General features: G+C 41.1%; 1 protein-coding gene and 1 long non-coding RNA gene across 11 annotated transcripts in view; one reads left to right on the top strand and one right to left on the bottom strand.

Moving 5' to 3' along the window:
- The window catches only part of LOC112618396, a 32,066-nt gene extending 24,750 nt beyond the window's left edge, over positions 1-7,316 (top strand). The window contains exon 3 of the long non-coding RNA XR_003118073.1: positions 6,921-7,316. This is a non-coding gene — a long non-coding RNA (uncharacterized LOC112618396). The remainder of the gene's footprint in view (positions 1-6,920) is intronic.
- The window catches only part of MAGI1 (membrane associated guanylate kinase, WW and PDZ domain containing 1), a 680,972-nt gene that overhangs the window by 560,986 nt on the left and 107,068 nt on the right, over positions 1-12,918 (bottom strand). The window lies entirely within an intron of this gene.

Below are 12,918 nucleotides of genomic sequence, written 5' to 3'. Positions count from 1 at the left end.
GAACTTTTAGCACGTACCACGTTGGTGGGGGATGTTGATAATGGGGGAGGCTGTGCACAGGCTGGAAGCAGGGGGTACATGGGAAATCTCTGTACCTTCCTCTCAATTTTATTGTGAATCTAAAAAATGCTCTAACAAAGTCTATTGTTTTTAAACAGCTACTCAGAAAAACAAAAGAATGAAACTAATTTTACAGTTACAAAGAGAGTATCTATCTACACACTGAGGTAGGGTCAGAATCAGTAAACATGAATTCCTATCATTAAGCATTTTTATTAAATTCCCAGAAGGGCATCTGTAGTTTAAGAAGGAACTTACATAACTCTCTCAGGTCAATTTTCTGCACTCTTTATTTTGCTCCTCTTGGTTAAAAATCTGGGGTTGGGAACATTCACCTGTGCATTATACTCTTTTGAGGATCTAAAATAGTGTCTTGCTCCACAACATTCTTTTTTTTTTTTTTTTTTAGATGGAGTCTCAGTCTGTCACCAGGTTGGAATGCAATGGTGCAATCTCAGGTCACTGCAACCTCCGCTTCCTGGGTTCAAGCAATTCTCCTGCCTCAGCCTGCCAAGTAGCTGGGATTACAGGCACACACCACCATGCCCAGCTAATTTTTGTATTTTTAGTAGAGACAGGGTTTCACCATGTTGGTCAGGCTGGACTCGATCTCGTGACCTCATGATCCACCTGCCTTGGCCTCCCAAAGTGCTGGGATTATAGGCGTGAGCCACCGTGCCCGGCCTCCACAACATTCTTAAACTGATTTATTTTGCCAACAAATGAGTTGTTTTCATCCTATCGCTTGGTGGCTATGCAGCTCAGCTTAAAATTATTGTTTGCTTAAATTCAGAGAATTTAAAATGCTCTTCTTTTCAAATTATCCCTACCAACAAATAAATGCAAGTTAAGTAGAATGCTTACAAACAGTTAGGAGGAGTTCAATTATACTGCAGAGTCATCTGTTTTTCTTAAGGAAGGATAATAAACCTCATTTTCAAACAAACAAGCAAACAAAACAAAATGCAAACTAGTCAAAAGGGAATCCCAAATTATCAGAATCCCAAATTATTCTGTCAAACAATACTGTGCCCACAAGGGCACTCACTATACATGAAACCAGACAGTATAGTTAACATTGATTTGTGAAGACTGAAGACTATCAGTTTTCATGATCCTTGCTCAACACAATTCCACTGGCTTTTCCTTTGGAGAACACTAAATTAATTTCATTGAATTTGAGGGAGCTTTCCCCCCAGGAGACAAAATGCCAACTTCTCATTCTGAAATTATAAATGTAAAAACAACTTGATTTTCTACTCCTTAACCTCCAAAATGCTTACACAAGGACCAGATGTAACAGCTCATGCCTGTAAATCCCAGCACTTTGGGAGGCTAAGGCAGGAGGATCATTTGAGCCCAGGAGTTTCAGACCAGCCTGGGCAACATAGGGAGACCCCATCTCTACAAAAAAAATTTTTTTAATTGGCCAGGAGTGGTGGCACACACCTGTGGTCCCAGCTACTTGGAAGGCTGAGGGAGAGGATCTCTTGAGCCCCGCAGTTTGAGGTTGTAGTGAGCTACAAATGTGCCACTGTACTCTAGTGACAGAGCAAGACCCTGTCTCAAAAAAAAAAAAAAAAAGAAAAGAAAAACAGAAACAAACAAAAAACAAAACAAAAAGAAACAAAAAATGTTCACACTAGAGAAGGTATCAGGAGGTAATTTGGATATATTTTCATTCTCTTTCTCTCTCTCTCTCTCATTTTTCAAGTTAGAAAAAGGCATAATTCCCCATTCGACGCTTTGTTAACAGTGACCATTATAGAAGGCTGGAATACTTTCCCTCATATAGTCTGTTAGCCTGCTTCCTAATATCTAACTACTGCGTTGAACATTAGAACTCTCAGTTTTAGCCAGACATCACAGACCTTCCATCATCTTGCCCCCTTTTAACATTTTTCAATCTCATCCCGTTGGTCACCAACTTAAGATTCCTGGAAACTCAGGAATGAAATAAATCTAAGTGGTCACTTGGTCTAACTTCAGATCCGATGTTTAAATTCACACAAACTTCTCGCAGTGACCCAGACTAGTCTCAGAGAGCTCCGAATCAGTGAACAAACCACACTTCTTGGCAGCCACACTTATTTTAGGGAGCTTTTGCACATCACAAATTACCCACAACAGTCCTGTTCATATCCTTTAGGGCCCACACAAAATGAGGCAGATTTCATTTACACATATTAGCCATCTATTTAAAGAACTGTTTTCCACCTGCTTCCTGCTGTATTTTTTTCTTCCAGCTAAACACCTAGACCTGTGCCCTCAATTTCTTGAAGACCCCTGTGATAGTCATTAAAAACAGTGATATTAAAAAACAAGGGCTCTAAAATTATCTTCTTTTTAGTTTTAAGCAGTGGGGAACAGAACATATTGGATCTTCCATCAAATTCTGACAGTCACACACAAACACCATATGAATTTCTAATCCTGAACCATCTCTTTTTAAGGTTATAATACATGTGTCAGGTGAAAACCTAATCTCTCCTCTGCTAGATTCAATCACCTCAAGGCATTCCATATTTATAAGCTTCACTCTCTTCTGGGACTTAAGAAATATTTTTAAAACAATATAGTACAATTAAATTTAGCCCATTCTTCCTCTTCCCAAAAACATTAACAACTTATATTTAATTTCACATTACGGAAGAAAATGAAAATTAAGATTAATTGAATGACCCTCTCCCCATGGGTTTTAATTTATATGACAACATTTACATTTGGTAAGAACAAAATGGAATAGGGCTGCAGTTTTTAGTTATAATTGACCCTACTGCCAAACTGAGTTCAGTTCAGATTTATTATAATTGCATAGAAAAAGGAAACATATAATTTTGACTTTTACTATCATTTTAACCCACTGCAGAATTATTTAACACTGTTTTGCCATGTTGGAAGAAAGCTACTACATGGTATTTTGCTCAGGCCAATGTGTAATCAAAAAAATTGATTTGAGAAGATAAGATTATTAAATCAATCTGTATTTTAGCAATGACTTACAATTTTCTTTCTTTCTTTTTTTTTTTTTTTTTTTTGAGACAGGGTCTCATTCTGCTGCCCAGGCTGGAGTGCAGAGGCACAATCTCAGCTCACTGCAATGTCTGCATCCCAGGTTCAAGTGATTCTCCTACCTCAGCCTCCCAAGTAGGTGGGACTACAGACATGAGCCACCACGCCTAGCTAATTTTTATATTTTTTGGCAGAGACGGGGTTTCACCATATCGGCCAGACTGGTCTCGAACTTCTGGCCTGAAGTGATCCTCCCACCTCAGCCTCCCAAAGTGCTGGGATTACAGGCATGAGCCACCACGCCTGGCTGACTTATAATTTTCTTAAGATCTTTACCACCATATTAGAATAACCTCCAATCAACACAGAAGCTCTTACCTCTCTTTTAATCCGTTCCTCCTCAAGAAAAGGTCATTCCACAAAATCAATCAAAGGAGAATCAACCAAAATGATTGACAGTTGTCTGTAGCGTGCTAGTAAAAGTTAAAGGAACACAGAAGAAAATCAAGAAAGAAAGTTAGCCTGAGCCCAGGAGGTTGAGGCCACAGTGAGCCACGACGGCACCACCACACTCCAGCCTGGGCAACAGAGTGAGACACACACACACACACAGACACACACACACACACAAAAGGAAAGAATATAGGAAATACATTTTGGTTAGATATGAAAGAAAGGAATAATAATAATAATAGGAGTGTATCAAGTACTTGCCATATGCTAGCTCTGTATTAACATGGTTTATCTCCATCACTCATTTAACCTTCAAAATCTCCTGATATACAGGTACTATTATTAGTTCCCTTTTACAGAAAGAGAGACAAGGTCACACACAAAAAGCAGCAGAGACTAGACCTAGATTCATGCATTAGCAACCAATGCAAGAGTTAAAACCTGGTATACCGCGGTGGAATAGCATCCCCTCAAAGTTCATGTCCACCTGGAACCACATGTGGCCCTATTTAGAAATAGGACCTTTGCAGATATAATCAGTTGAGGTCATAATGAATCAGGGGAATCCCTAAAACCAACGTGACTGGTGTCCTTTTATAAAAGTGAGCAGATACTCAGAGACAGATACACACAGAAGGAAGACAGCTATGTGAAGAGGAGGTAGAAACTGGAGTTACATAGATGCAAACCAAGGATGCCACGGATTGCTGGAAACCATCAGAAGCTAGAAAGCAACAAGCAAGGCAAAGGATCTATAGATCCTTCAAAAGAAGCAAGGCCCTGCTTGACTTCAGACTTCTAGCTTCTGAAACTACGAGAGAATACAATTCTGATGTTTTAAGTCACCCAGTTTGTGATATTTTATCACAGCAGCCCAGGGAAATGATTACACCTGAGAAGAGAACACAATGAATCAATGCAGCATTGCAATGCCAGCACTTCATCCCCAAAGAAAATTGGTGTACGGAAAGGAGAGACAGTAATAAGAACCAGCCAGTCAGAAGATCAGTAGGTTTGTGTCAAGTAATAACCACCGGTGTATTTCCAGCCCCTTCCCATAGCCATTAGAAGACCCAACTTACAACTGTGTCTGTGAGGAACTCTGTTAGGATTATACATAATAGGAAAACATAACATTTTTTCTTGGTAACAGAACATCTGGCTATGCTGAACACAAGAGATTCAAAACAGAGGAGATTTGCAAATTATAGTTTCCCTTAGGGCTTAGAAGTGCTTAGATAAAATTTGATTATTCCATACAGGCCTGCAATTTTGACTCCAAGATCCCAGGATCAAATGCCCCAGGCAAAAGATTTCTAATTCTTCTATGTAAGACCTATACTTGCTCTATCCATTCCATATGTATCCATCCACCCATCCATGCATGCAAATGTTAAGCTTGCATTCAATAAACATCTTTTTTTTTTTTTTGGTCATCCAGGCTTGAGTACAGTGGTGCTATCTTAGCTCACTGCAACCTCTGCCTCCCAAGTCCAAACAATTCTCCTGCCTTAGCCTCCTGAGTAGCTGAGACTACAGGCGCACACCACCACACCCAGCTAATTTTTTTGTATTTTTAGTAGAGATGGGGTTTCACCATGTTGGTCAGGATGGTCTCGACCTCTTGACCTCATGATCCGCCCGCCTGGGCCTCCCAAAGTGCTGGGATCACAGGCATGAGTCACTGTGCCTGGTCTCAATAAACATCTTAAATAATAAACATCACAAAGAGCCTACTAGGTACCTGGCACTGTGTTTGTCCTTAGAATAAATATGACAAATATATGCCCATACCTGAGGGAGTCTACCCTCTAGCAAGAATGAGAGACATTCAACAAGTAACTTTAAGTGAGATGAGAATTAACAAGGAGACATTAAGGGTGCTATGGGAGATACGAGATAAAGCTGGCCAATCACATACGGCTGCACAGGGGGTGCACTGCACAAGCATATTTGGCCAAGTAACATGTTGGGTCTAAAATACAGCTCTCTCCATTTGCACAAAAGAGCACTGTTTCCTCATTACTACAAAGAAGCAATTCCAACTAGCATCAGCTCTGAAACCATAGACGATAAGCACCTAATCTTGCAGCATCAATGAACCTGAATTTTACATTAAGAGTAATATTAATAGAAAATAATTAAAGTGTTTTTTAAGTATTAGACTCAGCTGTCCGCAGGAGCAAAAACAGTAATTTATCCAATATTATTTCATCACTTGGGTAATACTAAAATAATTCAAGGAGATGTATGAATAATTGAAGCTAAGACTATCTATAAAAAAAATGCCATTACAGCTCTTTACCAGTTGACGAGATGCATTTAAAACCTTGATTTAAAAAGTAGCATTTTCCATCCTTTTAACTTTAGGAGGATTTAAATGATTTATTAATCAAGTGCTCTTTCACTGGACTAAAGTAGGATCACAGCCCTATTCAAACCTGTCTTCCCTTTCCACATATCAAATTCTTGCCTTCCAAAGAAGCTACTAAAATGCCCAAATTAAGAAGGGTTGGTCTACAGCAGTGGGAATACATCTCCCTCTCCAGAAGATTGTAAAATTAGAAAATTAAGCCTGTCGCCTGGGTGCAGTGGCTCACACCTGTAATCCCAGCACTTTGGGAGGCTGAGGCGGGCAGATCATGAGGTCAGGAGATCGAGACCATCCTGGCTAACATAGTGAAACCCGGTCTCTACTAAAAAACACAAAAAATTAGCCGGGCGTGGTGACAGGTGCCTGTAGTCCCAGCTACTCAGGAGGCTGAGGCAGGAGAAAGGAGTGAACCCAGGAGGCAGAGCTTGCAGTGAACCAAGATTGCGCCACTGCACTCTAGCCTGGGTGACAGAGCAAGACTCCATCTCAAAAAAAAAAAAAGAAAGAAAATTAAGCCTGTCACTTTAAGATATATGAGTCCCATTTCAAGAATTTCTAGCATCAAACCAAGCAAGAATATCATTGGGAGATGAACTGATATAACACAAGGATTCTAGGAGAAGTCATCATTTCTGGGGCAGAAATCAGAATGCTCAAACGACATGAGGCAAGAGTGAGGCCATCCCACGTCCCCAAATTATCTACCTGTAAGTCACAGCTTGCTTAGAGTATTAGAACAGGTTTCCCAGATTGGTTTGGTGGGCTCTTAATTACCGAAGGTCCAGCATTTCAACCCATCTCTGGTCAGATTCGGTTAAGGAAACCCCACATCCCACACACTGGCCCTTGCTGTTCCATGCTTCAGTTTTCTCATATAACAAATGAGAATAAACAGCCATGCCTACCTCATAAGACTGTTGTGGGAATTTACAAGTTAATGCATGTAAAGTACTCATACTCATGCCTGGCACATAGTAAGTGCTAAATAAAAGGCAATTGTTATTATTATTTTCTTTTGTAGTACATCTTGATGAATTTCTGTCCATAAAAACCCTCTGAGAGAAGTCATGAAAATAAGTAGGTCTGTTGAGCTTTACGTATGCCAGTCTTAGCCAAATTTGACCACAAGATCCTTTGATCTCCCCATAAAACATTTTCTATCACTGGGGGAGCACAAGTCCTGTAGAGTTCACCATGGGATAGGCTGCTCCATGACTATGTCTCTGCCTCGTCTACTTCCACTGCTCATCCAGGAATTGAGAAGACTTTATTTATCATTTAAGCCATGAGATGGCAGAGGAAGAAAAAACCAGATGCCTGTTTAAGTCACCTTTAAATTTCCACTTCTTCTTCCACTGAATTGTCCTTGATATTTCCTTTGGAAATAAATTCCAAGGTAATAAAAGGCCTCAGTGCAGGTAGTGTTTTTGTTTTTGTTTTTGTTTGTATTCTGAAAGGCCAAACAGAATGACAAGAAAGGGCACCTTGCCCAGATTTGATGTAAAAAGGCTCACCTTGACCCAACAAGGACAACTGTAAACAACCCAAGGCCAGTGACCACATAATTCCCTGATGCAGAGTTGGGAGAAAGACAATGGGAACTGTGTTCACTATATTCACACAATACTGGTTATTCCTCTTTCTATTTCTATAACCTAGAATACTAAAAACTCCTTCAACAATTAGAACATGTTTGTTAGATTGATAAAAATAACCCCAACCTCTCAAAAAAAGCTCTTTCATATAATCTTAACCATCCTTAATGGACTTTTTTTTAGACAGGATCTCCCTCTGTTGCCCAGGCTGGAGTGCAATGGGGCAACGTTGGCCCACTGCAATCTCCATCTCCTGGGCTCAAGCCATCCTCTCACCTCAGCCTCCTGAGTAGCTAGGACTACAGGCACGAGCCACCACACTCTGCCCATTTTTGTATTTTTTGTAGAGACAGTTTCACCATCTTGCCCAGGTTGGTCTTGAACTCCTGGGTTCAAGCGATCCACCTGCCTCAGCCTCCCAAAGTGCTGGGATTACAGGTGTGAGCTGTAATCCCTGGTCATATTAACTCATACAATCCTCACAACTACCCTTTGAGGTAAATGCTTTTGTCCCCATTTTGCAGATGAGTAAACTGAGGTAGCAAGTACTAAGTACCTTAAGATCACACAACTAGTAAAATAAAAATTCAAATCAAAACCATTTATGTTATTTAGTATTTATTTCAATGAATTCATTTTTTAACTTCAATAGATTTAACCTGAAAGGAAATTTTACTATATTATTGTGTGTTATCACCTACTCTAAATAAAAGGTAGTCTGAAAAATAAATACAATGTAAATAAAAGAACGTTACTAATTTTTACCTAAAAACTGTCATCTGCAGAACATCCAAGACTGAAGTCTTCTTTTCTCTCTCTCTCCCTCCCTACACCTCCCTCTTGTCAGAGGGATTTGAACCAGAGCAACTCTATCTTGAAAAGGGGTTAGATAAAGTAAGACTAAGACCTGCTAGGCTATAATACCAGTAAATTAAGGCATTCTTAGTCACAGGATGAGACAGGAGGTCAGCACAAGATACAGGTCATAAAGACCTTGCCGATAAAACAGGTTGCAGTAAAGAAGCCAGTCTGTTGATGAGAGTGACCTCTGATTGTCCTCACTGCTACACTCCCACCAGTAACATGACAGTTTACAAATGCCATGGCAACATCAGAAAGCCTATATAGTCTAAAATGGGGGTCGGGTGTGGTGGCTTACACCTGTAGTCCCAACACTTTGGGAGGCTGAGGTGGGTGGATCACCTGAGGTCAGGAGTTCAAGACCAGCCTGGCCAACATGGTGAAACCCCGTCTCTACTAAAAGTACAAAATTAGCTGGGCATGGTGGTGCACACCTGTAACCCCAGCTACTCAGGAGGCTGAGGCAGGAGAATCACCTGAACCCAGGAGGCAGAGTTTGCAGTGAGCCGAGATTGCACCATTGCACACCAGCCTGGGCATCGAGAGTGAAACTCTGTCTCAAATAAATAAATAAATAGGGATGAACCCTCAGTTCCAAGAACTGCCCACCCCTTCCCTGGAAAACTCATGATTAATCCACCCCTTGTGTAGCATATAATCAAGAAATAACCATAAAGATGGGCAAGCGGCAGCCCTCAGGGCTGCTCTGCCTATGGAGTAGCCATTCTTTTATTTCTTTACTTTCTTAATAAACTTGCTTTCACTTTATGGATTCGCCTCAAATTCTTTCTTGTGCAAGATCCAAGAACCCTCTCTTGGGGTCTGGATGGGGACCCCTTTCCAGTAACACCACTGCCTTTTCATCTCCTGAAAAGGTAGATTTGCTAGTACAAGAAGATATTAAAGACTCACTGGCACCAAACTAACACTTTTCTCCTTCACATAACCACACCCACTGAATGTGACCTGCAAAGCATCTGTCTCATTGTAGGATCCAAAGCCATTTAACGCCACAAGTGTGAACTGCTCCCAATGCCCTCACCCATCACAGGTGGCCCCACACTTTGGAACACATTGCTTCAAGCAGCATTAACAACTCAGGATGTCACAAATGCAGATTTATTTGCCAATAAATCAGGCAGGTTCTGTAGTTTTTTTACATAATGAGAAACCACAGAGATCAATGTAAAGTACTGCTTTTAGGTTTAATCAATCATTGGTAAAATGATATAATGAGGAAAACCTGGCTAGGCTGGCAGTTCCTGTGGAAAAGGGACTGTGGTTTGGGCTGACCACAAGATCAACATCAGCCAAGGGTGTGACAGGGTTCTGAGGTGAGAGAAGGGAGTCTTAGGCTCATTTCTAACCTGTCAGGGATTGAATCAAGGGAAGGGAGATCCTGCCCTCACAGTGAGCCAAGTAGACCACACCTGGTGCTCAGGAAACTCAGCTACTTAACACAGCATGTCCTTTTCAGAAAAAGCAATCAAGAATGACGAGTATCTGAAAATTAAGCCACTTGAGAAATACGATCACCCTACTTAAAATTGCAGCCCAAGTCCCTTCAGTATACATAATCCCCCTTACTCTGTTCTTTATTTTCTTAGAATTTTCCCCTCCTAATATGCAACACAAGTTGCTTTTACATGAATTTATTTTCTGCCCCACTCCATGAAGACAAGGATTTTTTTACAGCAGTGTTCACGGATGGATCCCTGGTGTGTAGAGCAATGACTGATGCGTATTAACACCAGAGAGCCAACTGTGTGCAACTCCTCCCAGTACTATGTTCAGTGAGTTTACACTGGTCACTTAATACTGGCCATGGTGGGAGCATTTACACAAAGGAAACTGGCAAACACAACAATCAGTGCCCCCTGCCCAGAGCTGGTTCTTAACCATTAGCTAGCACTGATTACACTTGCTCTGGGAACTTGGGGCAACAAGAATATAAGAATGAACTTAAAAGCAAGAGAGTTTTTCAGATATTGAACTAGTACCATTGTTTCAATAGAAACTGGATGACCTCATTTGTCAGGAGCACATGAGATGAAATCAATGTATTGCTTTTCCACTGGCCTCAACTGCTCTGTGAGGGCAGGAATCTCAACTGCATCTCTCAACATTGCCACAGTGGCAAGCAAGTATCTTTGTGTTACTTGCTGTACTCAATTGTTTCCTTTCAGTCGAAAGACTAAAATTCTATAGTATATGTCAAACTACATTAAGTCTAATTTCCACTGTTCTAATCACTAGAGAAAATGGGTCAATGCCTTCTTTTAAACATGAAAGGTGTAGTTTCCTTTTAAAACCTATGTTTTCAACTAAAAATGCAACCACAATGAGAGCTGTTACACAAGGAAAACCACACCTTGCAGGGTGCCCATTATTTCAGTCTCTAGGCAAAATAATGAAATCTTCTCTGTACTTCAAAAGGACCCCGAAGATGACTGAAACAGTTTTAATTAAAAATGCAATTAGCATGAGTTTTCTGAGATACAATGATAATGGGTGGGCAGGACATAAGAGGCTATCACTGATGCTTTCAGTGTATTTAATGAAAAAAGCAGCCCCAGCACCACGGTGACTCACACCTGTAATCCCACCAGTTTGGGAAGCCGAAGTGGGAGGGATCACTTAAGCTCAAGAGGTCGAGGCTGCAGTGAGCCATGATCCTGCCGGTGCACCCTAGCCTGGGTGACAAAGAGAGACACTGCCTCAAAAAAAAAAAAAAAGAAGAAGAAAACCTGTGACAATGAACCTGTTTGCAGAGCATCTGTCCCACAACCTATCTATATACCTCATTCATCCTTTCACCCTTTCTCCTCAATCTAACTCAAATTCATCTCATACATAGGCTAAACTTGACAAAAACTCAGTCATCACGCAGGCAGATACCAAGGATGTTTTTTTGTTTTTTGTTTGTTTGTTTTTTGAGATGGAGTCTCGCTCTGTCACCAGGCTGGAGTGCAGTGGCACAATCTCGGCTCACTGCAACCTCCGCCACCCGGGTTCAAGAGATTCTCCTGCCTCAAAACCTTCCAAGTAGCTGGAACTATAGGCACCCACCACCACACCCAGCTAATTTTTTTGTATTTTTTTAGTGCAGACGGGGTTTCACCGTGTCAGCCAGGATGGTCTCGATCTCCTGACCTGCAATCCGCCTGCCTCGGCTTCCCAAAGTGCTGGGATTACAGGTGTGAGCCACCACGCCCGGTTCCATTGTTTTCTTAATAAACATGCTTTCACTTTATGGATTCGCCTCAAATTCTTATGAGATCCAAGAACCCTCTCTTGGGGTCTGGATCGAGACCCCTTTCCAGTAACAGCTTGAGCACAGGAGTTCCAGACCAGCCAGGGCAACACGGCAAAGCCCCGTGTCTATAAAAAAGACAAAAATTAGCTAGGTGTGGTGGCACGCACTGTAGTCCCAGCTACTTGGGAGGCTGAAGTGGGAGGATCATTTGAGCCCACAAGTCAAAGTTGCAGTGAGCCGAGATTGTGCCACTGCACTCTAGGCCAGGTGACAGAGCAAGACCCTGTCTCAACAACAACAACAACAAAAGTCCACTTGCATTCTTGTGCTCTCTTCAACTTATACTATAGAGTAAAAAACAGTTCTGCCATTTTTTTTCCCCATGGCATATAAAAACCTGCCATTACATGTGGATTTGAACCCAATTGTGGGTTCAAATGAAACACATCATTTGAAACACAATGAAAATCACTACCTATATTGTACAAATGATTTTTCATTGCACTGTGACTACAGTAGGGTAAGTGTATATGCGAACTCGTAGAAAAGCTTGATGACACTAAACTACGTGTTTAAAAATACCTGCTCTCCATTATAATACTATCACATGTTTAAATACTTTACTGAAACTTGGGAGTTACCCAATAGTCCAGAAAATCAACCACAGAGAGAAGTCAAGAGATTGAAAATCCAAGCCCATGGAAATAGGGGAAAAAATCATATCAAGTTTTCTAACTTTCGTGGACACAAATGCTTACAAATATTTCAAAATATTTCACTAAACTATTTTATTTGTTAAGACAGAATGCCTTGAACTTGCATTCTTCTGATCTGATTTGTAGATGATTTTCTTGCTCATTTTCTCTCCCAATCAGTACAAAATAAGGCAAAGAAGGTCTGTTTGAAGACCTGTGGATTATGTTCTTTTCAAATTACTTGAATCGCTTGAACCCGGGAGGCAGGGGTTGCAGTGAACTGAGATCACACTACTGCACTCCAGCCTAAGCAACAGAGTGAAACTCAGTTTCAAGAAACAAAAACAAACAAGAAAGATTAGGTAATATGTTTTCTAAAACTGCTCTCTCCCATAGCAGGTAACTTTGAGGTATGTGTCTGCCCCCCAGGTTTCTTCTTTGGAACACAATCCCCTTCAGCATTCCCACCACCCCCAACATACACATACCATCAACAGAAAAATGCTCCTCGCAGCCCTAGAGTTCCACCCACCCCAGCAATGGCTGATTGCCTTAGGCATGGGCACCTACTTGAAGCTCTACCTATGATATTCTCTCTTCTGAGGAAGCTAA

Source organism: Theropithecus gelada, chromosome 2 (assembly GCF_003255815.1).
Source record: "Theropithecus gelada isolate Dixy chromosome 2, Tgel_1.0, whole genome shotgun sequence".
Classification (NCBI taxonomy): Eukaryota; Metazoa; Chordata; class Mammalia; order Primates; family Cercopithecidae; genus Theropithecus; species Theropithecus gelada.
The sequence above is the reverse complement of the archived record's forward strand: the minus strand, read 5'-3'. Positions and strand labels throughout refer to the sequence as shown.